This window comes from Peromyscus californicus, unplaced genomic scaffold, assembly GCF_007827085.1.
Source record: "Peromyscus californicus insignis strain IS unplaced genomic scaffold, ASM782708v3 Scaffold_9__1_contigs__length_137607984, whole genome shotgun sequence".
Classification (NCBI taxonomy): Eukaryota; Metazoa; Chordata; class Mammalia; order Rodentia; family Cricetidae; genus Peromyscus; species Peromyscus californicus.
Window position 1 is genome coordinate 134,172,491 of NW_026294617.1, and position 24,965 is coordinate 134,197,455.

General features: G+C 39.0%; 1 long non-coding RNA gene across 1 annotated transcript in view; it reads right to left on the bottom strand.

Annotated features, from left to right (window-relative positions):
- Window positions 1-392: 392 nt before the first annotated feature.
- Window positions 393-24,965, bottom strand: part of LOC128106485 (uncharacterized) — a 96,188-nt gene continuing 71,615 nt past the window's right edge. The window contains exons 5-6 of the long non-coding RNA XR_008216725.1: window positions 4,927-5,150; window positions 393-1,106 (exon numbers count right to left, since the gene is read on the bottom strand). This is a non-coding gene — a long non-coding RNA (uncharacterized LOC128106485). The remainder of the gene's footprint in view (window positions 1,107-4,926; window positions 5,151-24,965) is intronic.

Sequence of the window (24,965 nt, forward strand, 5' to 3'; positions counted from 1 at the left end):
CATGATGCTCAGCCTTGAGGAAACACTGCACTGTTTGTAATATGTTCCTGTGGGGTTTCTGCATAGGAGCCTCTAGATTGGCTTCCACCATGTTCTTTCCATTGGCAGCTATGGTCAGCCTCTGTCACAGGGGGCAGTGCTATGGCAGGAGCTGTGGAGCGTCCTTTGTGTCTAGAACCTTCTAGTTCTTATTGGATGGTGAGTCTCACCCTACTCTATTCATAGCAACAGCCCATCATGATTGGCTTGACATTGATCTCTATGACCACAATGAGGATTTTTTTTTATCTTCTAGAATGTACTTTCCACATATCCATCATAAAAAGTAAAAGATATCAATTACATGTGATATATATATATATATATATATATATATATATATATATATATATAAAATCAGCCTTTATATAATATAAAATACAGATCCTTCCTAATATATAGGTCACCACAATCATACTTTGTGTGTAGATGTACAATCCCCACACAGAGTCCATCTGAAACCAGAGTGTGACCTTAATTTGAAGTGGAGACTTTTCACTTCTAACATGTTAAATACCCAAAAATAAACTTATGAATGAATCCTGGGATTTAGAAAGAGATGCCAGGAAAAAGAGTGAGATTTTTAGGGGACACACAAAGAAAGAAACACAAAGTCAGGGGTTGAACTTAGCAAAAGCAGCTCTCTGAGGAAGCACAACCCTACCAATCCTTGCCTGTGAGCGTCTGTCACCTTAGTGAGGTACAACAGAATGATGCTCTTTCAACATAACAGCTTGACTGTGGCTCTGTGTGTGCAGCAGTCTGGGGAGACTGAGACACTATGCCTTTGACATCCTGCATCTGCTTCTTGCTCTGTTTTTCTTTTCCCAAATGTTCCTCTCAAATGCCCCAAAGAAATCTCAGGAAAACAGCCCTTTTAATAAACATTCATGTATTTAGTATTCAATGCCAAACAGATGTGCGTGAGCTCTTCCGTTAGCCTGCCTTTCACGTTGATAAATGAAAAACTTGTAAATAAAGGTGAGTTGTGGCTCCGTTCGACGCCGCATGCCTGCAGTCCCAGCAGCTGACAGGGAGAGGCAGGAAGATGACAAGCTGAGGTCAACCTATGGAAGAAAAGTTCTATGTAAGTATTTAGATCGGAAAACTGTGTATGTTACCTGTAAAAAAAGAAGTGCCAAGAAAATATTTTACATATTGAAACAATTTTGGAGGACATCCCTTATGTCTTGGAGGCCTTCAGTGCATCACAATCCATTGTAAGCAACCCTGTCTTTCTGTGTGCAATGCAAAATCCTGCCACACCCACCGTGTGTTTCCTTTGGGAGGGAAATCATTTCTGTAGCTCATAAATAGTGTTCCAACAAGCTCGTTTTTCAGACTGAAGGTTGCCTATACAAAGCCCCCTGGTCACCCTGCTTCACATTAAAGCCAATGAAACACAATGAGCTGCTTAGCGCTCAGCTCTAACCTGGCTCCTTTGTAGCTGAGGGTAATGCAGAGCCACAGGGGTGTGTGGAAGCTGCACCATGTGGCTGTCGGCCTTCTGTCTTCTTGTAGCCAACAGTGACCCTTGTAAGGACACAGTAAACAATGGGACCGCTAAGGTGTTTCTTCAAGTGCCAGAGGCAGGTGAGAGACTGATATAAATCAAACATCTGTCCCTGAACCTTCTCTAAGGTGTGGGCCTCAGGTATCACTGTGACCGGGTGTAACAGTCTGAGCTCAGACTGAAATAAGGGCATCTGGTTCATGCTCCAGTGCTACCACACCTTAGCAGACAGACTAAGGACACTTCCTACTCAGGACCTGTTATTAAAGATGTTCTGGGGAGGGCCATGCTCTGTAAAGTTTCCACAGATGGAGCTGTTTGCTGTAGGTCTTAGGTTACATGAAAGGCATTCATGTTAATTTGAAAGGTTTTATATTTTAAAGAGGAAAATATGTCTTCCTGACCTTGAAAGTTTGGCATTTGACTGAAATCTATCAGACAAAAATATATCTCAATCAAAATATACAGTGTTGGAGTCTTGTGCTTAATAAATGAATTAATATTCTAATATTTTATAAAACTATGTCTCTTTTATTTACGTGCACATAAGGAGAGAGAGAGAGAGAGAGAGAGAGAGAGAGAGAGAGAGAGAGAGAGAAAGAGAGAATGGAAATTAAAATTATTCAGGTATGAAAGATACACAGTTATCCTAAGCCTGCCAACTTCCAGATTTGGCATAATAACAAAAATCATGAAGACAGGTAAAATAAGAGTGCAGGAGTTTTAAATGATGTGAAGATAATTGCCCCACTACATAAATACTGTTTTCAACAAGCAGATGTTTTGTTACTCACATTTCATCTGTGAATATGGCATGGCTATCAAATGTGTTTTCTTAGTGGGGGAAAGAATTTGTGTCTGTAAACAAAGCAAGGTCTGTAAGTACAGGAAAAGTATCTTAGAACAAGAAAGGTCTCTGGTTCAATGAAACCTTGGTTTGTTAGTTTTGCTTGGTCACTCCATCTCAGACACAGAAACACAGCACTTCCATGCCCATATACCTGAGCAGAGGATCTCTTTATTTATAGTCTCACTAGCCACAGTTTCTGTTACTAGTATTCCAAAATACTTAAATAAACATCTCATCAGTTATGCCATTTTGTCTGACATAAAGCAGTCTCAACCTACCCCCACTGACCTCTCCTTTGAGGTTACAAATCATTCCTTTTACAGAGTATCCATGCTCAAACCAAATCAGCAGTCCTTCCTTCACACTGTTGGCATTGATGAAAACTCGACTGCACATAAAAATGGCTCCAGTGGCCAAATATTGCAGTGATGGCAATTCAGATAAGCCCACAGGGAGCCATGGAGTTCTCATTTAAGGGAGAAGGTGAAAGTTGTCTACTTAATAAAGAAAAGAAGGGACATGGAGTCTCTTATTTGTACTGACAACACTTGGGAGGTGGAGGAAGGAGGAGCAGGAGTTCTAGGTTCAAAGCCAGATTAAACTGTGACTATGAGATGCTGTCTCAATGAAAAGGGAGAAAGAAAGACAGACAGAAAGACAGGAAGGAAGGAAGGAAGGAAGGAAGGAAGGAAGGAAGGAAGGAATAAAGGAAGAAAGAAAGGCCATGTCTTATGAAATTGACAAGATCTATAATCAACACAAATCCATTCATGAAATTATGAAGAGAAAAAAGAAATGTGTGCAAACAGGTTTCACTTCAGATAACAGAAGGCAGGGGTGTTATATGTGATGAATGTCTGGTTAAGACAAACAGGCACTAATCACAGGGTCAAGGCTGTGTGAGGCTTGGGATGTTGAAGTGTAATCCTTGCAACACAGGGGAAGCACTGTTTACCTAATTTTTGTCAATATTGAGTAAAAAAAATGGCTAAATTTGCATTTTTCTGCGTGGTTCTCAAACACACCAATTTCTTTTGACAATTTTTTTTTGATGATCAAAATAATGTCCAAAAGCATGCAGGATCTGCCTTTGAGTCTATTTTTGTAACAGATATTCTCTAGCTTCTTTCCTGTCTTGAATGAGTTTGCAGTTTAGATGGAAGTACAATGAAGATTCAACAAAAAAATAATAATAATTGCTGAATTGAGACTTCAAAGCATTAAATAAATGGACAGTGTGAGAGGGAAGAGAAAGAGAGAGGTCTCTAATGGATCAGTTGGAACAAACTTTGACCCTGGTATTTTATTAAATTATTAGTTCATGCTACAAGTGCAGATTGACAAATTCCTTAGTGACATTTCTAGACATGCATGTGTCATGCTTCGGTCACCTCCAGGAAAATAGATTATTCATCCCCCTGCCTCTGCATTCCCCTGTCTTAAAATTAAAGTGACCTTGGTTTCCTCATATATCAGACTGCCTTCCTCTAGCATGGGAGACTCTCATGGTTTTGTTTCAGAATCTCTCTCCATGGCCTCAAGAGCTCTCTGAGCAGATGTCAGCTGCCTCTTTGATATTTGGTTCACTGGCATTTGCTAAAGGTTCCTGAGAAAGAAAAGTGATGGGACCTTAGACTCTCATACCATCAATTCCAGACAAAACTGCTCAAGGTATCCCCAACCCCCACAAGTGCTTCAGAGAAGTGGCAGAGTTCCCTTGTATAGCAGTTCCACTGTCCTGAGGACACTTCTGTACAGGACTGGGCCCAGGATGCTTGTACTCTCTGGGCTCTTCTGTCTTCCTCCACCCTCTGCTGTTCAGGCCCATCGTAGTCTAGACTGGCACACTCCATCTCATCCTCTGTCTGGTGTTCCACACTCTCTAGTTCTCCCAAGCTGCTCACAATGACCTTCAGCACCTGCTGATCTCATCTAGTTTCAATTCTTTCTTGTGTCTTCTGTCTGATACTGGATTATTTTTAATAAGGACTTTTTTTATAAGAATACCTGTGATTGCAAGCATTTTACCCTATTTTTACTATTTGTAACATTGCTGCTGAGAAAATGTGGCATTGTAGAAATGTTTGCCAAAGACAAGGAGACTGTGCTTCTGCCTTGCCTTCCTGGGGTGCTCATTCTGGTCGTTGCTAAAATGATGTTCAGCCTGGAGTCTAACTCTGACTCCATGTTGGAGAGCACTGCAAGAATCGTGTCAAGGGATCCAGGCTTTCCACACAAGCTATGTGTGAAAGCACGATATTCTATAAATGCCTGCCAGGAATGTAGTAAACAAGCCTGGAACACAAACTTCACACAATTGCTAAATTTATCCCAGTGTCTAAAAGTACACATGGCCTAAAAACTCCATGTTTCCAGAATGAGCTCCATACAATTTTAAAGGACATCATGTTCCCATGTTTGAGAGATATATGGGGCTTAGAGAGGGGGATTTATCATAGTAACTGAAATTAGGCTGAAGTAAAATAAAACAAATAAAGTTCAGAAAGGTAAGAAAAATACCCACCACACGCATCAATCTGCAGGAGCTGTCAGCACCAGGAGTCCTGAAGGAAAGCCACAACAGCAGAAAGAGCATCACAGGCCTGCGGAAGCCTCTGCTTTGGAAACTGACTTGTTTGAAAGTTAGTCTTGCTATGAATTTGTCTGTTCTTTCTTTAAGACCAAGAAGGAAGCTGGGTGCAGTGGCTCAGATCAGGATATCATGAGCTTGAGGCTAGCCTGGAATATCTCAAGAAAAAAAGAAAGGAATGGGACAGGATGAAGGGAGGGATTAAATAAATAAATAAATAAATAAATAAATAAATAAATAAATAGGAATAGTTACTGAAGAATAAATTTATCAACATGGGTCTGAGAAAATTCGAAGTGCTGAAGGCCACTGCTGCTTCAGGCTGGACCTTTGTGCAGGAAATCATAAAAGCTCAGTTGGTAAATCAGGTGAACATGTTTACTTTTCTTAATAACTAGCTACAAAGTGTCCATACATTACAATTGTATATAAGCATATAACATTTTTCCAACATATGTCACATATGTTTGCCTGCACTGTGCCTAAATAGGACAGCTTACTGCTGTGGTTCTTATTACCATGACCCTGAAGATCATTACATGTCTTGTTCTATGTTCTCTCTCTCTCTCTCTCTCTCTCTCTCTCTCTCTCTCTCTCTCTCTCTCTCTCTCTCTCTCTCTCTTTCTCTCTCTCTCTCTGTTTACATAGGTTTAGTTCCTGTCAAGAGAAATCTATAATGGATAATTAACAGCAATGGACAAATAGAATTAAAATTCTATTTCAGGGTCTCACCCTCTTCATCTATTCCAACAATGCTTTTTTGCTGGGGCCCAGCCCTGGCAATGGCCAGGTCCAGAGAGGAGGTCAGGAGTCAGTGAGGGAGGTTGAGCCAGGCCAGAGGATCTCACAGCCTGACTAATTGGCAGTCAGAGTTCTTCTTCATTTATACAGAATTCAGTAAGCAGGGATAGATTCATGTTGTTCCAAAACATAAAGCATATCATTTCTGTTTTTGGACACATTTCACTTCCTCTTGTGTATTTTTTAGTCATTATTGATAAACCATGACAAAATAGTTATCCAACTTGTAGGCAGCTCTTGATGTTTCAAGCATATTATAAAGAATCTCCAATCTAGTGCAGGCAGATTGTCATATTCCAAGCAGTGATTGTATTATTAACTCTCAATGGTCAGGCCAAAGATGTCGCAGTATTTGTTCTATTTCTTCAACAATACAATATTTACATTTTATATCTTTATAGAATTTGTTTATATGCCTAATCCTGGCATCCTTTGTTCCTTGGCTATATGACACCACAGTGGCTTTGCAAGACCTAACTTTTCTAAGAAAGAGAGGTCCTGACACCTCATTTTTTTTCCATTTTCTTTATTAAGAAATTTTCTACTCACTCCACGTACTATCCACAGATTCCCCCTCCTCCCTCCTCCCACCCCCAGCCCTCTTTCCCAAGCCACCCTGCATCCCCATATCCCCCAAATCGAGGTCTCCCATCTGACACCTCATTCTTTTATCATCTTTTCACACCATTCTTTGCCAATCAATGTAAGTCCCTGCACAGGGCAGAGTAACTCCCGCTGATCTAACTTTGTTGTTGTGTATACCATGTAACTGCCTGAAGATACAGAAGGAAGAGACTTTTATTTTGTTGTAATTATCTTGTTCCTGAGTAAGAAGAGGAACAGATGTTTCAATAATATCTCAAAGCCTCATAAAGAGATCTCTGGCATCTTTATGTGAGTCACAACCCCAATGCATACAGAAGTTCTTCAAGATAAGGATATCTCCCTAAAACTGGGAGGGATGGTATGCTCAGGACTTTCCTGGGGAAGCTTAGAAGGCATAAATGATTCATAAGAAATTTCCCATTAATCCAATATTCCCAAGTTGTACAATTAGAAGCGCCAAGCATGCAACATGTGGAAATTAAAACCAAAAGTGGCTCTGCAGTCCTCACGTGGCTCAGCTTTGCTGGATCTTTGTCAAGTATCTGTGCTGGCTCTATAACTTCTGCTGTTCCCATCAGATATGGCTGTGCCACATTCCAGTTTGTAAAGGAGCAGAATATGTCCTGTGACTCTATTTTCCCATGAGCAGCAACCAGGAGACCCTGACTCAGCTCAACCACGTTACCGTCTGCCAGTAATTCTAAGCTATTCATCTTCTCAAATTGCAAACTTTTTTCTATGACCACGTGATAGTTCAAGTATGAAATGTTTGAACAGTGGGCCTCCAGTGGGTGGTACTGTTTGGGAAGATTGGGGGACCTGTAGGACCTGGGCCCAGCTGGAGGAAGGGGGCTCCTGAGGGTGAGCTTGAAGGTTATACTCTCTTCTGATGCCAGGAGGACCTCAGTGCCACTTGTATCCATCATCCCCTCTAGGAAGTCTTCCATGACTTCCTCACCATGAGCTTACATAAAAGCTACCTCCATTAAGCCGCTTCTGTCTGGTATTGTGTAGCAGTAACAACAACAACAACAACAAAAGAGTTAACAAGGATCATAAATTCTTCTTTCATATGTCACACACACACACTGAAGTTTTACAAATTAATATGTGTGTGTGATATAGCAATAACAGTTAAGAAAAAGAGGTCCATGGTCTCAGGAGGGAACAAGTAGGGGATTTAATGTGAGGAGATGGGGTCAGGGAAAGGAAGGTGTGGAATTATGTACTTCCATTTTAACTTCAAATAATTAAAAATTTTAAAAAGAAAGCAAATAACAGAAAAATGCTTGTGAAATTTAATTGGTTTAACAGAAATTTCACTGGTTTAAATAGAACAGTTTATGCCTGGCCTTGATGCAGAGGGAGGAGCTTGGTCCTGTCTCAACTTGATGTGTCAAGCTTTGTTGATGTCCATGGGAGGCCTGCTCCTTTCTGAACAGAGAAAGAGGAGGAGTGGATGGGGGTGGGGGTAGAGGGGAGGTGGAGGGAAAGGAACAGGAGGGGAGGAGGGAGGGGAAACTGTGATCAGGATGTAAAATAAACAAAAAAATTTTAACTAATAAAAATAATTAATTAAACAAAATAATAAATAAATAAATAGGACATTTCAGCTTTAATATGAATCATTGCACATGGCAGGGAGGAGTGTGTGTAAGTATGTATAGGGGCAAGAAACTGTGTAATGCCATAATGCCAGGTGTAATGGTAAACATTGTGTAGACTTGGTTATGGGTTGTCCACGTGTTTGGGGACATATCAGTCTATCTGCCTGTGAAGCTGTTACCAGATGATAGTTATCCAAGTCTCCCTCATTCATCAAACCCCTGAAAGGCTTGATTAGAATTACAAAAGCTTCATGAATAGGAGAGATTTGCTCTGCCTTTCTAGCCCCATTCTGACTAGGACTTTAGTCTTCTCCAGCTCAGGACTCAGTATGAACTGGATTTACACCCATAAGAATCCTGTTACCTGGGTCCCAATTTGAACTAGACCTCGGGCATCAGTTTCTCTGAATCTCTGATGTTCAGTGCAGATTACGAAATGCTCAGTTTTGTAGTCTGTGAGCTGGTGGCTTATAATGCATCTCTTCATTTGCGTAGCCACACAACGACACGTTGGTCCGTGATGGAATGTGCAACAATGGTGGGTCCCAGGAGATAATAATCAGCTAGCAGTGGCTGTCATATTGTGACATCAAAGCCGGCATACAGCCATCATACAGCATCACACAGCACTCTATGTATCAGTCCTATCTGTGTTAGTGTCGACGCTGGTATGAGCAAGCCCACTAAGTTGCTGGCATGTAAGAAGAGTATAACACCTACAATGCCTTGCAGTGTAGAACACTTGACTATGGTGATAACTATGTTACTAGTTTACATATTAACCACTCTATACTTTTATTTTAATCATTTATCTTTTAACATGTGAAGTGTATTTCCTATAACATCTCAGAGTGCTGTGCTGGCAGCAGCCCTGGGCAGGGTCATTGTTGACTTTACTTGCTCTAACTGCCAAGTCCAGCTATAAAGCTGTCATGTCTCGGTCTGTGTCTGATGCATTCACAAATAAATTCACTTAACAGCTGGTATTGTCAGGAGCTATTCAGACCCCAGCTAACATACTGAGTATGGTATGTTGTTTTCGTGGAGTATTTTGAGTACAAGATAATAGGGACCAATTGACTAAGTCAGTCAACAACCTTTTGAGTGAAGATGAAATTTGAGGATGGTTGTTGCACTTGGTTCCAAGTCTTGAAGCATGAAATCAAAGTAATTCCTGATTGCCAGCTGGAAGTAGATCGTGTAAAGTACTCTACCCTGACAGGGGTCTATAAGTAGCTTAAATCTGCACTATTTAATACCCACTGTACATATGAGATGCTTAATTTTTATGTTCATTTTTAAATTTTTAAAAAATATTTTATGCGTAGGGTGTTTGTGTGCATGAATATCTGATACCATGTGTGTCCTTGGGGCCCATGAAGGCCAGAAAAGAGCAACTTTAGAAATGGGGTTACAGATGGTTGGGAGCTTCCATGAGGATGATGGGAATCAAACCCATGTCTTCTGCAAGAACAGCCAGTGTTCTTAACCACTGAGACATCTTTCCAGACCAGCATTTATACTAATTATGATCAACAAAACTGAAATTCACATCCTAGGCACCTCCAGACATGCCCCGATTGCTCAGTAACTATGGGCAGCTGCTGTCACACGGAAGAGCTCTGGTAATGAATTCATCCAACATGAGGAGCATCTGTGGGGGAGGGCTGCTCTCAAACATCAGAGCTTTCTGAGACTCCGTGACTGACTCTAGAGAAAGAACAATAATGAACATGTCCCTAAATAATCACAGGATATTTAAGAGAGATGAAATTCCTCCAGGAATTTCTTGTAAATTTGAAGATTCATCAATGAAAGCCTGAGGGTATGGTTTAAATTGGACTGTTTTCTGATATCTTGTTAAGCTGTATGCATTTCCAATGTATTAATTTTAGTATAATTTTACTCAAATTTAGGAATGACTTAGTGACTAAGAGCACTTCCTGCTTTTCCAGAGGACCCAAGTCCCAGCATCCACTTGAGGTCGCCCACAACCACCTGTAACTCCAGCTGCAGGTGATCTGTGCCCTCCTATGTCCACCAAAGGAAACTGTATACACATACATAAAAAAAAATAAAATCTAAAGAAATAATTTCATCAAAATTGAGGAAGTGTATATGGAAGTCGAACTTCCTTCCTGGATGGTCCTTACTAATTATAAGCCTTCATTTCAGCGACGGATGCATGAACATCTCTTCCTTGTCATCTCTTCCTCCAGCAGTGCAAATGGTAGATGGTATTTGCTGTAATTTTAATGAACCTGAAGTGGAATATACTACCCAGACAGATAAAGAGCAAAAGCAGCTTAAGAGTTCTGGAAGGGAGTTTTCAGGAGGGTTTCTTATGCATACTGTAGAGGAGTCTAACTGAAAGCACAGAGTGCATGCTCAAATCATATATAAACTACTAAAACACTCATTTTTTTTTACCTACAGTGATATTTTAAAACAAATGTTGATTTCTGTGTTCAGAAGGACTAAAAGATAACAGGAAAGAAAGTGCTTTCAAATTGAAAGCTACTTCATTAGTGGGCACATTAATTTAAACAGCATACCATTAATAAAACAGGAGAAATTATACCATTTCCTCCTTGCTTTTGAGTAAGAATACTTAGAGCAATTGTCTCTAGTTCCTTACATTTCTGACACAGAATGCAGCACACTTGGTGAGATTTTCTTGCCGGTTTCATTCTCAGCAGCCATTCTTCCTAATGTAGCTTAGCAGAATTCTTTCTCGTCAATTTAGGAAAACAGCTTTTGCACTTATCTATTATGCAAAACACAGTTGTAATTCTTAAAAGCTGTTCATTATAGATTTATTACCACTGGCTTCTGTTTGTCTAGACAGCTATTTAAATACCCACTCCTTCTACTCTAGTTTTCAGGAACTCCCTGTATTTATTTGTTGGCACAGAGATCTTAGCTCTAGCTTCCCTTTCAGGTGTGGCTTTGAATGCCCAGTCTCAGGCAAACATAACATCCACAGCATCCATGTAACAGTTGGACCTTTTGGAGCATCACTAACCGCAGTAAAATGACTCTACATTGTATTGAATGAATCATGAAGATAGAGGACCAATTAAAAATTGTTTGTATGTCCTTAGAGCCAGAGGGTGGTCACACCTTTGATTAAAGCTGTTGAAGAGCCCAATCTAGGGCCAACTATGGGGTATAACCAGGCTCTTCTCCTCCCATGATAGAGCATCTGCTCACACAATATAATGTGCTCTCTCCATCCAGAGCACGCACAAAGCGAAGGTGGACCAGGTCATAAAGACCGGATGAGACAATGAGTGTTCAAGTTGCAATACTAGAGGAAAAGTAGGCTAGGAAATTAAAAACAGCAAAATGATGGGAGCTGCTCAACCATCTAAGTATTATTCATTAGTGCCACGAAAAGAGGTAGGCGGCCTACCTACAGCTGCAATTAGGTTCCACACAATTTGGCAAGAATAATATTAGGCAATAGACGGATGTTGCTGTTTGGTTAGTAAACACAATAAAACCCTGTATCGTTCCTACATAATGATGAAACTTAACCTCTCCCCTTGATTTATTCCTGTTCTTTATGTCTGGCATTTTGTTTTTTAAAGGAAACAAAACAATAATGTAAAATTAGGGCTCATGCTTGCCCCCGAATGCCTGGATGTAGCCTTACCCAGCAGGCTTTTCTCCTCTGATTCTCTTCCATTTTGTTCATTTCATCTAAATGTCAACAGAGTCTAGGGACTTCCTTACATAATAAATAGAAGGAAGATTTAATATCTGTTCCTTTCCTAAGCTCAGATTATTAACTAGATAAACCTGTGACCTCCCGGCGCTACAGAAACCGCCACTCTTGCTTACCGAGAACCTGGCTACGAAAAAAAAAAAAATTTCAGAAGCCATCTAGGAAAATGTTCCTTTTAGACTCTAAAGCTTGTTAGATTCACTGCTTTTACATCAGGATACCTGACAGAATTTGAATTTCAGAAAAGTACAGGAAACATTTTTTAGAAAGAATAAAGCATGGTAGCTATTGAAGTAGAACGGAGGTAACGCTGGCTTCGGAGGAGGAGAGGGCTTCGAGCTGTTCTCACGACACAAGTCACCCAAGCTAGACCTGCGGGCGCGGGAAGGGGAGAGAAGCCAGAGCAGCCTCTGCGGACCTCTGCAGGGAGCTCAGGCTTCACTCGCAGCTGAGAAGTGATCTTAAAATCTGCCTCCAGCCTTGAAGGGCCAAGGTGTAAGTAGGAGGAACATTTGAGCAGGCAGGAAGGCTTGAAATCTTAATGGTTTAACCTCCTTTCAATGTGCATCACAGCAGCCTATGGTATCATCTGTCGGTACAGGTTATTTTCCTGGGATTTTGCTCTCTCCCTACTAAGACATCTTTAAGAGCACTTTGGTGCTCATTGGCATCCCCAAAGACAGAGAGTGTTATCAGAAGAGTATGCGAGATGCTCACGCTTACAAACGCGTTACAGAGCAACGTCCTTCATGTCAATCACACCTGTGAAAGATTTTCATTATTTTCTTTATGAAGAAAGGTCCATGGAGTTTCTTTGGATCTCCAAAGCCCAGGTAAAAAGCATCTCTCTTGCTTTGCTTATTGGGAAACAGCAGGATGTGTCACATACATGATCTGCAAGGCAAGCTCTTCTGTAAGTCTTGCAGCAAGGAGACTCAGCAGCTAGAGAGTCAGTCATCACCTTAAAAAAGAAAAGTCTATATTTAATTTTCATTCCCCTAATGCTAGGGAGGTTGAACACTGTTTACAAGCATTTAGTGGTCATTAGTATTTCTTCTTTTGAAAAATGTCTGCTCACTTCATCAACCTACTTGGGATTGGAAGCTTTTTTGGTGGTTAATCGTTGCAGTTCTATATAGATTCCAGATTTCAACCTGATGCTTCGTAGGTGGTTGCAATGACGTTCCTCCTACTTCCTGGGCTATTTCTTCACTCTAGTCAGAGTTTCCTTGTTTCCTTCTACATGTGGGCACCATGTCTTCCCAGGTTGTGGATGGTGCTGTCAGTTTCCTTGTTTCCTTCTACATGTGGGTACCATGTCTTCCCAGGTTGTGGATGGTGCTGTCAGTTTCCTTGTTTCCTTCTACATGTGGGCACCATGTCTTCCCAGGTTGTGGATGGTGCTGTCAGTTTCCTTGTTTCCTTCTACATGTGGGCACCATGTCTTCCCAGGTTGTGGATGGTGTTGTCAGCTTCCCATTGTATCATTTTTGACACCCTTGAATGTCTCTCTCACTTCAGGGGGACTCAGACCAAGAAAAGAAAGGACAACAAATGCTGGTGGAGAAGTGGGCAGGGAGGATTTGGTTCACTACTGATGACAATGTTAACTGTGTGGACACTGTGGAAAACCAGTTTGGAGGCCTCTGGGGATGTTATAAACAAAACTACCACATGAACAACCCTGCTGTTCTAGATGCTGCTCAAAGAATGTGAGTGGATGGTAGAGATATCCATTTACATGTGTATATCCATGGCTTCCAACAATAGCTAGGAAACAGGCAGTCTGATATCAGTGGATAAAGGAAATGTGGTGTACACAAAATAAAACTTTATTCATCTGCAAAGAAAAATGAAATCACTGCAACTACAGTGATAGGTGAGCAACTTAGGATCATTATGTTAAGTAAATTGAGCTGGATTCAGAAAGACAACAGTGCATTTTTTGCTTACATGAGGGCCTTATTAAGTAAGTGTTTGTGTGTGTATGTATGTTGTGTATGTTTCAGGAAACACGTGTTCAGGACCACTGGAGGGAAAGAAAATTCTTACCTAAGTTGGGGGGTGAAATGTGTTGAGAAATATCCCCCCTCAAATATTTGATCCCTTGGCCCTCAGTTGATAGCTCTGTTTGGAGAGGTTATAGAACCCTTAGGAGGTGGAAGCTGGCAGGGGAAGTTCGTTGTTGGGATGAGAGGGAGGAAGTGCATCTTTAGGGGTGAGCTGTGAGGGTTTGTAGCCTCACTCACTTCCTGTTCTATGTTTCAGCCACCTGGTTCTGCTGCCCACCGTTGTTGACTCTATTCCTCTGAAACTGTAAGATGAAAAAAAAAAAAAAGAAAGCCTTCTTTGGACATGGTGTTTTATTACAGCACCCGAATGTAAGCCATTCAAGGGAAAAGATGGGTGAAGCTGTTTGTGTAAAATGAAAGAAGACAGGAGCTACATGGGGGCGGGGCAGTAAGAGGAGACCACAGTATAGAGGGGGTCATGGGGGAGACAATTGAGTAAGAACAGAGTATGAAGAAACAATGAAGCCTGCTGCTCTTTTTGCTAACTTAAGAAAGTTAGTTTAAAGAAATGAAAATAGAAGGGCATTTTGTAAACTCATATGTCATGTGACTGACATTTTAAATGTATTTCCATAGATTTTTTTTTGTAGTTTGCATTGTTTGTGACTCAGGACACAATCTCTGTCTGATGCCTCAAAGGCAAAAAAAGAATAATAATAATAATAAAACTTGGCTCAAAATCCACATGTCCATATAGAAATGTACTGCTCTTAGAATATCCCATTAGCTGTGGATTTGAATAATATTTCTTTGGCCTCTAGCCATATAAATGTAGTCAATATCATTTGCCTTTTAAAATTCTTAACAAGGAACTCATTCATCTAATTTATATGGAAGCGTTCGACAACAGCCCCAGTGTATAATCACCCACCATCAGTTCAGCAAAGAGCCACTACGTATTCATCAGACACTGTTATTAATCATGACCAGCTTATAATGGCTATGCTTACATCTCCCTAACAGCTTCACTCTGTCAAAGAAGTCATTGTGGCCTGAGCTAAGAATTTCATTAAGTGACTATTTTTCAGAGGCAACCTTTGTGAAGAACATGGAAATACAGGCACGCAAGCAGTATATAATTGCCCGATTATTTCACCACCATAATTCTATTGAGAGCTGGCTTTAGCTATCCATCTTTACAATCAGAAACACTGGAAAACTCTTAAATTTACTTCATTTTAAAGTGCATCAAAATATCATAAAATAGAAAATGCTTTAGAGGAACACAAATTTGGCCCCAATGTGGGTCTTGGTCTTCATCCCTTTAGATGTATCCAAGACGCAAAATTGAAAGGATGCTTATAGGTGCCAAGCAATGCATCTCAGTCTAGTACATCAGTAGATTTAATACGAATATGATTTTGAACTTTAGGAAAATGGCTTATTCAAGCCATAAAATTGGGGTTGGGGTCAATCAGTAATGTTCTCTTTCAAATGCATATACATACATTCCCACAAGGTGAATTTGTCTATATCTACCTAGTGTCTTAATATGAATATGAACAGCCTTGCAATGGAGACAAAATCATTTTATTTTCATGGCAAGGATACGAGTATGGTAGATAGATGATAGATAGATGATAGGCAGATAGATGATAGACAGATAGATGATACAAGATTGATATAGAGAAGATGGTAGAAATAGATACATGTTAGATAGATAGATAGATAGATAGATAGATAGATAGATAGATAGATATAGATGATAGATAAATAGATGATAGATTGCTAGATGACAGATAGAGAGAGAGATAGATATATAGATATAGATAGATAGATGATAGAGAGATAGATGATAGATAAATTGATAGATTGTTAGATGAAAGAGAGATAGATATATAAATAGATGATAAATTGCTAGATGATAGATAGATAGATAGATAGATAGATAGATAGATAGATAGATAGATAAAGATTGATATAGAGAAGGTGGTAGAAATAGATACATAGTAGACAGATGATAAATGTAGATGCATGATAGTTGATAGATGACAAATAACTTAATGATACATGGATGGCAAATTGGTGATAGGTGGCAGACAGATTGTAATGATTAAAATGGATTATAGACATAAATACATTGATGAAAGATAGATAGATAAGAGGTTATAAAATAAATGAACTGACAAATGCCAGATAGATGATGATAGATAACTGATAGGATATAGTAACAGACATAGATACAAATGGCACACATAATTTCGATAGACATATAAATTTACTAAATAAATCCAGTTTTTTAGATGTTTGAAGAAGGAACTGATGAAGCAAATAGAGTGTTGAACATTTCTGAGTGGATAGAGAGAAAAGGCTAAAATGGTGCCAAGATTTAGCCCCAGAAGGTTGGTATGGATCAGTGCTTCAAGGAACAAGAGTGTGGTCAGCAGCATCAACCTCAGATGGCTGCACCATAGAGGGAAGATGTGAGAGATGATGGCAGGCCAAACCATCATCTGTTCACAGTCTGCACAAAGAGATTCATTACAATTTACAATACAATGAGAAGCCTTGCTAAGGAAATGTTCAGATTTTCCACAGCTTGCTTGGCCCTCTGTCCTCTTTCCAATGACTTCCATATCTGTAATTGACTGTTTTTCAATTCTAGTTGTACTTTTTTTCATAGATTGATTCTTTGGGTTCCTTCTTTCAAACTCATAGTTTCTTCCATAGTTTCTTTCTAACTACTCTGAGTCTTTGAGGCTACCCTGCATTCTCTGGGACACAATACTTAGACCTCACTTCTGCCATTTCTAAGTAACTGCTAAGGCTTTGCCTCCCTCTGATAAGAAGGCATGTATGTGTCAGCTGTTACCAGGCAGAAAAGAAAGGTGTTGCTTCACACCCAAACAATCTATCAGCCCAGTGCTTGCCATTTCCCCTTCCTTTCCTGTTCAAGTAGTGTTTTCCTACAGGACTCAGCAACTCCACTGCTTATGTAAGCTGACCCAGCTCTGGTGCCACATGCACACTCATGCTCAACCTCAGCTGCATATGTGACAACAAAAATGGATCACTTCATAACATTATCCCAAACAAGTTCCTTATTATTAGGGAAACACTCCTAAAAACACAACAAAATGACATTTTAATTTAAAGTAATTGAATCAGTGTAGTAGTGGGCTAATCTGAAGAATTGGTAGCCCAGGATAGATACAGCTCTAACCCTAGCCCTAATCCTAACTGGAGTCTAACACACCTTAATCTTAGATAAAACAATGAATACCACTCTAGATTTTTAACAAACCTGTGTAAAAAAAAAAGTTGGCTTTTATTTTTGTTTGTTTTTAACTTTAGGGGAACACTTTTATGTTATGACATTAGAGCATTTAACATTGAAGTCCCATTTTCAAAAAATAAAAGAGGATCAAATTTAGTGACTACTACTGATCACTTCAAGATGGTTTAATTGTGGTTATAAATAAGGTCAATACTTATCATGCTCCCCAAATTCTACTCTCCAATTTCTGTGCTGTTTAACATAAAGAAAAACCTCTGAGGTTTAACATTCATTCAGAGGTTTAACATTCATTCAAACACCTGTATGCCATCTTCACTCCTTCTTCAACTGTAAAGTCTTTCCTGAGACTCATGCAATCTCTTAACTGTAATCCCTGTAAAATTAAAATAATAATAATAAACAGATCACATATTTCCAACATATAATGTCACAGGATATACATTACTATTCTGAAATGTAAGGAAGAGAGCATAATGAAGAAATACTGAACCAAAACATGAGCAAAAACCAGCTGGGCAAACTCCAAATGCTGCATCTCCATGACCTTGTCAAAACAATCTTCAGATAGCCAACTCTTTTCATCTTTGTTTACTGCAACCCACTTCTTTCTCTTGGACTGGTCCTACTCCATCTTAGCAGCTTTCCTCAGCAGGCATCCCAAGACTCTGGCATCTCTAATATCTTGCTTTCTTCAAAGAAATTTAGGGTTAACCTTCACAGCTTCACACAATGGCCTCCCTGGATCTCCATTCAGAGACACCCCTTACATATTCCTGACCTAAGCAGCTTTCCTTAGTCACACAGGAATAGTCCATATTCCCTTTCTTCTATCCTTGACTCTAAAGCCAGAACCCTGAGGCTGAAGTTGCTAAGTTCTGCTGCTTGCTGGAGCTGGAAGTTGGCCTTCTCATTCAATTATAGTTTCACCAACTTTCTGTTTTCCATTGTGTCCTTCACTGCCTAAGCTTGACTGTCCTGGAACTGAATCTGTAGCCCAAGATGGCCTCAGACTCAGAGATCCACCAGCTCTGCCTTCTGAATGCTGGGATTAAAGGGATTAAAACCACTACACCTGGCTCTAAGTTTTTCTTTAACTCCTTTTCACAGGTAGGAAACTTAGCTGGGTTGGATGGTGCCCTGAGGTCACCACTCCCTTTCTTCAACTTTTAAATCTGTTTATCTCCTTGAACACAAGACTGAGCTCCATTCTACTTCCTGGTGCTCCTTTTCTTCTCAAATTGTACATTTTGTATTTTTCCTTGTTCAGCTTGAGCCTTTTGGTTATTATAAATCTTCATTAGACTTAACACTAACAACCACAGGACAGACTCAATACTAGGCTGTTTTGAAATTTCCTCTGCCAATATAATTAATCCAAAACTCTTCACTTTACCCTCTGGCAGACTTTTCTGACAAGGGCAAAAAAGAAGCCACATTCTTCACCAAAATATCACAAGAACGATCTCTAGGCCACATATTAATATTCTTCTCCTCTGAAACTTCTTAAACTAGGCTCCAATAGTTCAGCAAATCACACTCATCACTACTGTCTTCCATGATCTTACTAGGATGGACTTTTAAGCTGAAATCAATGCATTCAGTTGTTCTTATAATCCATAGTCCCAAGTCCATATTCGTTCAAACAAGAGCATAGTCAGGTCCATCACACCAACATCCCAGTCCTTGGTACCAACTTCTGTCTTAGAGTTTCTATTGCTATGAAGAGACACTATGACCATGACAACTCTTATAAAGGCAATAATTTAATTGGATAGCTTACAGTTCTGAGCTTCAGTCCATTATCACCATGGTGGGACACAATGACATGCAGGCATTCATGGTGCTAGAGAAAGAGCTGAGAGTTTTACAACTTGATATTCAGGCAATAGGAAATGAACTGAGTCACTGGTGTGGCTTGAGTATATATGAGACCTACAAATCTACCTCCACAGTGATGCACTTCCTCGAACAAGGCTATACCTACTTCAACAAAGCCACACCTCATAGTACCTCTCCCTATGAGCTTATGGGAACCAATTATATTCAAATTACCATAATAATTTCTCAGAAATTGTAATCAAAATTGAAGCTTTCAGAAACATAATGTATTAATAATTTTCATAAGTACAGATGTTTAAAAAGTTTTGTATTTGAAGGGAAATAAAAAAGGTTTTGTTTTGCTGTCAATAAATCTAAATAAATGATATCATTATTGAAAAACATTTTCTGTGGAACTTAAAAGTAATAGAAATTTTTGGCAGTTCCTCAAAATTATCAATCTTTGAAGAAACAGAGAGATAGCTTACTACTAGTTTGTTTCAGTCAAGTGGTAAAAAGGCAAGTCTGGCACATATCACTGATATCCTCAAAATCAAAGCAAAACCCAGGCTCACTAGATCATAAATATATGCCCACTGGTTCTTCTCAGGGGAAAAGGTTTGAATGTGGAAGAAGAAAAACACTAAACTCAGAATGTGACACTGTTAGGAATTTTCTCTAAGATTGGAGAAGGTATATTGTGAAAAAGAGTTGTACACCAAACACAGGTTTTCACCATCACCTGGCTCCAGTCACACACGTGGAAACAGGTGGTGTCTTTCAGGTTCCTCATATTATTACCTTAGGAAAATCCATGTTTAATTCACGTATTAGCATGCAGTGGGCATATATTCTACTCTGCATCATGAGCTGCTGTGAGGGGCTATTGTTTGTAAAAGTAGTAAATCAGCCACAGGTAGTTTCAACCACAAAGAAGTCTGCAAACTTCACAGCCAGATGGGCATGGTGAATAAATCATATATTGTCATCAAAGGACTGCAGTTATACCAAGCAAATCCCTGGATAAGGGTATCTGGTTGGTGAGTTTGTGTGTGTGTGTGTGCGTGTGTGTGTGTGTGTGTGTGTGTGTGTGTGTGTGTGTGTGTGTGGCAGGAAGTGTCTTCTAACAGAGCAGTTGTGTGCACCCTTCCCAGATACTGATGAAACAAGACTAGAGACTTTAATCTCAGACTGGGGGAATATTTATTTTTTCAAAAAAAATTTTCAGTTTAGGACATCATAAACACCTACACATATAAAATGTGGTGAAAGAATGGAGCTCTTCTGTGAATTCATTCTTATTTCAGTACTTTACACATTGCAGAATGTACAGATCTTCCTAAATTTACTCAGATCACGTGACATTTGTGGATCCACAGTCATATGTACCTGACAATATGTTGTATCCTCCTTCGTTTTTACCTTATGAGCAATTTCTCATATTACATCCCCACAAATCTTAACATCTCAATCACAATATTCTTCAGAAACAAACCAGTAGCCATTGGCAGCCTTGGCAGTTGTTTTTATAATTTTCTTTCTGTCTCCCCATGACAGATGAACACGTTGGTAAACTGTCTTTCCCTTCCTTTGAGCTGCCTCTGATGGGCCTTTTCCATGATTCAATCCCTGTAGCACCTCACTTAGATCAACTTCATCGCCCACCTGCACTTTTACAAGTTAGTTGCTGGCTTTTAGTCTCCACGTTTAGTCATCCCTTCTGTTTACCGGCAGGAAATGTCTGTCTTTTTATTTGTATCTATTCTTGTGTTTGTGTGTGTGTGTGTGTGTGTGTGTGTGTGTGTGTGTGTGTCCACAGATGCCAGAAGCTAGAGATGAGGTTGCAGGTAGTTGTGAGCCACCCAATTACTGTTGGGAACTGAACTCAAGTTCTCTGCAAAACAGAGTCCTCTTACCTGCTAACCTGTCTCTCAAGAGCCACCGTGCCTAGATGGGTTTAGACATCATGTTTAGGTGTTACAACATCTAAAATGGCATAGATTATACATCATGCCTGTAATTATGAAGCAGTAGGTACATGAAAAACAATTAAACTGTAATACAGTATATTCCAACTACCAGTACAGGGAAACTGCCAATTAAACTACAATAAAATTATTCCATTGCTGTAGAACATTTGTTCTTATTTAATTATATTTTTAAATTTATATGGACATATATGTTTACCATAATTCACTCCTTTGAATAAAATTATGAGCAAAACTTGTTTCAAAATTCTTAAGTCACCCTCAGGTTTACAACACAACCATTTCCCTTCCCAGTTTACAACTTTTAATGTTCCTTTTTCCATTAAGTATTGTCAGTTTATTAACAACACAACTGGATGTACCACTTTCAAGTCTTAAAAGGTCAATTGCTAGAGATGAATTTCAGAACATTAGAGAATTGGAAAAGGTATGTAGTTTTGTAAGATTCTCTTCATGTGAGGGTACAGATTCTTGAGAGAGAGAGGAAAAAAGCTGATCTAGTCCCAGAATGAACCTGAGATTAGCTATAATGACACAGCTTTTTGCCAGAAGCAATAGAGTGGATGTTAGCACCACCAACCACTGCTGAGATTCTGTTCTCACTGGACTATGACTCTACAGTATTTGTCAATAGAGAGGAAATACAAAGAGAATCTAGTGGCTTTCTAGTGACATTCAGTGACCAATACACAAATAAACTGCTATAACATCCCATGTAGAAGTTAGAGATCTGCTATTTTATGCAATAAATGCCTTAAGAAAGAACTCTCGCCGGGCGGTGGTGGCACACGCCTTTAATCCCAGCACTCGGGAGGCAGAGCCAGGCGGATCTCTGTGAGTTCGAGGCCAGCCTGGGCTACCAAGTGAGTTCCAGGAAAGGCGCAAAGCTACACAGAGAAACCCTGTCTCGAAAAACCAAAAAAAAAAAAAAAAAAAAAAAAGAAAGAACTCTCCCTAAATAGAAATACCTGTGTATTAAACTGTTTTCTTCATTTTCAGAAAATAAATATTGTACAACTGATCAATTATTTATGAGAACTGCAATATCTAAATTATTTTGACTGAAGTTAAATATCCTAAAGATTTTTTTTTATATTTCCCATGTTCAAAGAGTAAAGATAGTATCATTTAAATTATCAATTATTACACATAAGCCCTGTTAATAACAGTTGTCAGTTTTTTTAGTCTGTCTTTCATTAGTTGCATCAATAATTATGAATATTGGTTTATAACATGCTCACCTTATAAATAGCATTGCACATCTAATGTAGAGATTGATGGTCATTGTGAACTTGACAATTTGTAATCCTAACTGACCTCTGGATGGTGTATCTATGAGGCTGTTTCTAGAGTGCTTTAAATGATGGAGGAAGACTCATTCTAAAGGCACCCTGATCATCAGGAGGCTGGGGCCCTGGACTGAATCAAAGGTGATTAGCACAGGTAGGGAAAAACCTGACACCTTGAGTCCCTGAACAAGAGAAACTGCCCTGAGAATGAGACCCATCAAACAAAAGCTCCAGTAAAAAATGCAAACTCATTTGGAGGGAGATACCTGAGCTGTGAATTCAGCTGATGAGTTTCTCCGCGTGAAAACAGCTGCCAAGGGACATGGTTTTCCAGGTCACACAGGGGAGGTACACGGAGGCCGATCCTGCTGGGAGGGGAACAGGCCCTCAAGCTACTGCAGAAGTTTGCAGCAGCAGCTACAAAAGGGACTGGCTCTGTAAAACCATCAAGGAGATTGTGGAGTCATGCACCTAGGTTCCACAGAGTTTCTTATACCATGCAAAGTTTCCTGCTGGGAGGCCGCCAAGAGGCCATTGTGTGATGCTGAAAAAAGTATGCAGAGCTGGACCTGCCACCATGCTTTTAATTCCAGCACTCAGAAGGCAAAGGCAGGAGGGTCTCTGGGTTCCAGGCCATAAGTGAGACCCTGTCTCAAAAAACAAACAAAAATGAAGTACCCAACTGATTTCAACAGCATTCTCTTAACAACGGACTAGTTGATTAGTTGTAGAGATGTATTTGCCAATATGTGTTATCAATTCTCAAAATTCTACTTTCTCAAAAACCGATACTCTTTGTTGACCTAAAATATTAAAAATGTTTTTCATTAAAACTACATTGCTAGTCTCTTAAATTGCCTAACCCAGGAAAGAGTTAGAATTACTTATGAATTTTAGTAAATGCTTGACTTTAAAAAATCTGATAAATATTAAATAAATATAAATATCTAAAATAAATTAAATGTGAGATAATCAAATCTGTGAAGATAAAATAACAGTATTCATGATACAGTTCATGCTATTTACACTTTTGGAGGAGGGGATGAGGGGTGGAGTGGGTTTTGAGGGGAGGGGAGGTGCAGAGGGGGGAGCAGGAGGTTCGAGAGGGGAATCTGTGGTGAGTATGTAAAATGAATAAAAAAATTAAAAAATATTTGTGAGTAACTAGGAACTAAAGAAGGAAAATTATGTTTATGCAATTTATATATAATTACATAAAATAATAAAATATAGTTAAACATTAGTCAATGTAAATAGGAGTATAAACAAATGCAAATATTCAAACACCAATAAGTAAAATTAGATAATTATTAGTGTTTGATTATTGCTGGTTTCATGTTAAAAATAATTTAGAAGTAGCTATGTTTAGTAAAAATACAGTTGTTTCTATATGATAATTATGCAATTAGTTTTTAAAATATAAGAGTATAATATTCATCCTTAAATTTATAATATATATTTAATTATTAAAATATAAAATAAAATATCCAAGTTTTCAATACATAAAAGTTTTAGAAATACAGACCTTAATGTTTGGTTTCTAACAAAACAGGGAGAACTATGGTGGTCAGATGGTAAAGATTGGAGAGATATCAAAACGCTCTGAAACACAGAGGACAGAGTCAGAGCATCGACGGAGCTAGAGCTGTGGCCCAGCTGTTAATGTGACCTCTCTGTGCCCTAAATAAGTGGAATGAAAAGATGCAGAAGCTCTTCTGAGATGCTTAGACTATCCCACAGAAAGTAAATTCATCATAATTCAATTAATCTCAGGAAAGTGATAAAGGAATCTGAGTTCAGATTTGATTAAAATGACTAAATAAAGTCAAGTCAGACTGGGGCTTTGATTATTTAAAAATTTTTTAAAATGATCCTATAATACTAACTCATTTCATCAGTGCTGTTCCAGAATGGGCTTTCACAGGTATTGCATTGATTGGATGTCTTCTGGTCATGGGATTAGCTATCGTGACATATAGAAGCAACACTTAGAAGTTACAACTGGAAACCAGGTAGCTGCAGTGGCTTTGTACTCTTAGGAGTCAGAAAAAATATGGAGAAAAAGCAATCAACTCAAGAGAAAACAAAACTCACTGAGTAACATCTCTGTAGAGGGCGTTAATGTTAAAATCAAGGCTGTGGCCAAATTAAAGTTGTGACTCATTGGATAAGGCAGTTGGTCTCTGCTTCATTTCACCTTCTAAATAAAGATAACAGTGATAATTTTCCTATAGGTCCCTAGAAATGTCAGTGTGTGCACTTGTTAAGCACAGAGACGTGTGAAGAGCATACAATGAGGTTTTAGAAAAGAGAAGTTATTGGCTATTGCCTTTTATGCAAATCACTACATAGTTCTGAGTGTACATTTCAAATGAATATCTCATTTATTGAGAATTTCACAAATGCATACAGTTGACCATTGTTCCTTCTGACTCTGAAGGTTTTAGTGATCAAATTAACTGTAAGTAATAAATGTTCATATATAGTTTTTCCAATTTATTACTTGTAGATAACAGTTTGAAATTTATTTTTGTCATTCGGCATACAATAATGCAATAACTTAAATATTCTCATTTTATTTTTAGCTTCTAGATATAGTTACTGTCTGGATCATAGAAACTATTTTCTCTCTGAAATCTCAACCAAATCCTATTCTCAGCACACTTACAAAGAAACATAGCTGAGGTATATTAATGATTTAAGTTGTTATACAGCGGTACAAGTTGAGATTGCACTGGTTTCTTCATTTTTTCATTTGAAACAATCAATCATTCCCTATATTGTTTCTACTTTAAAAATCTAGAAGAAAGGAAAGCAGTCCCAC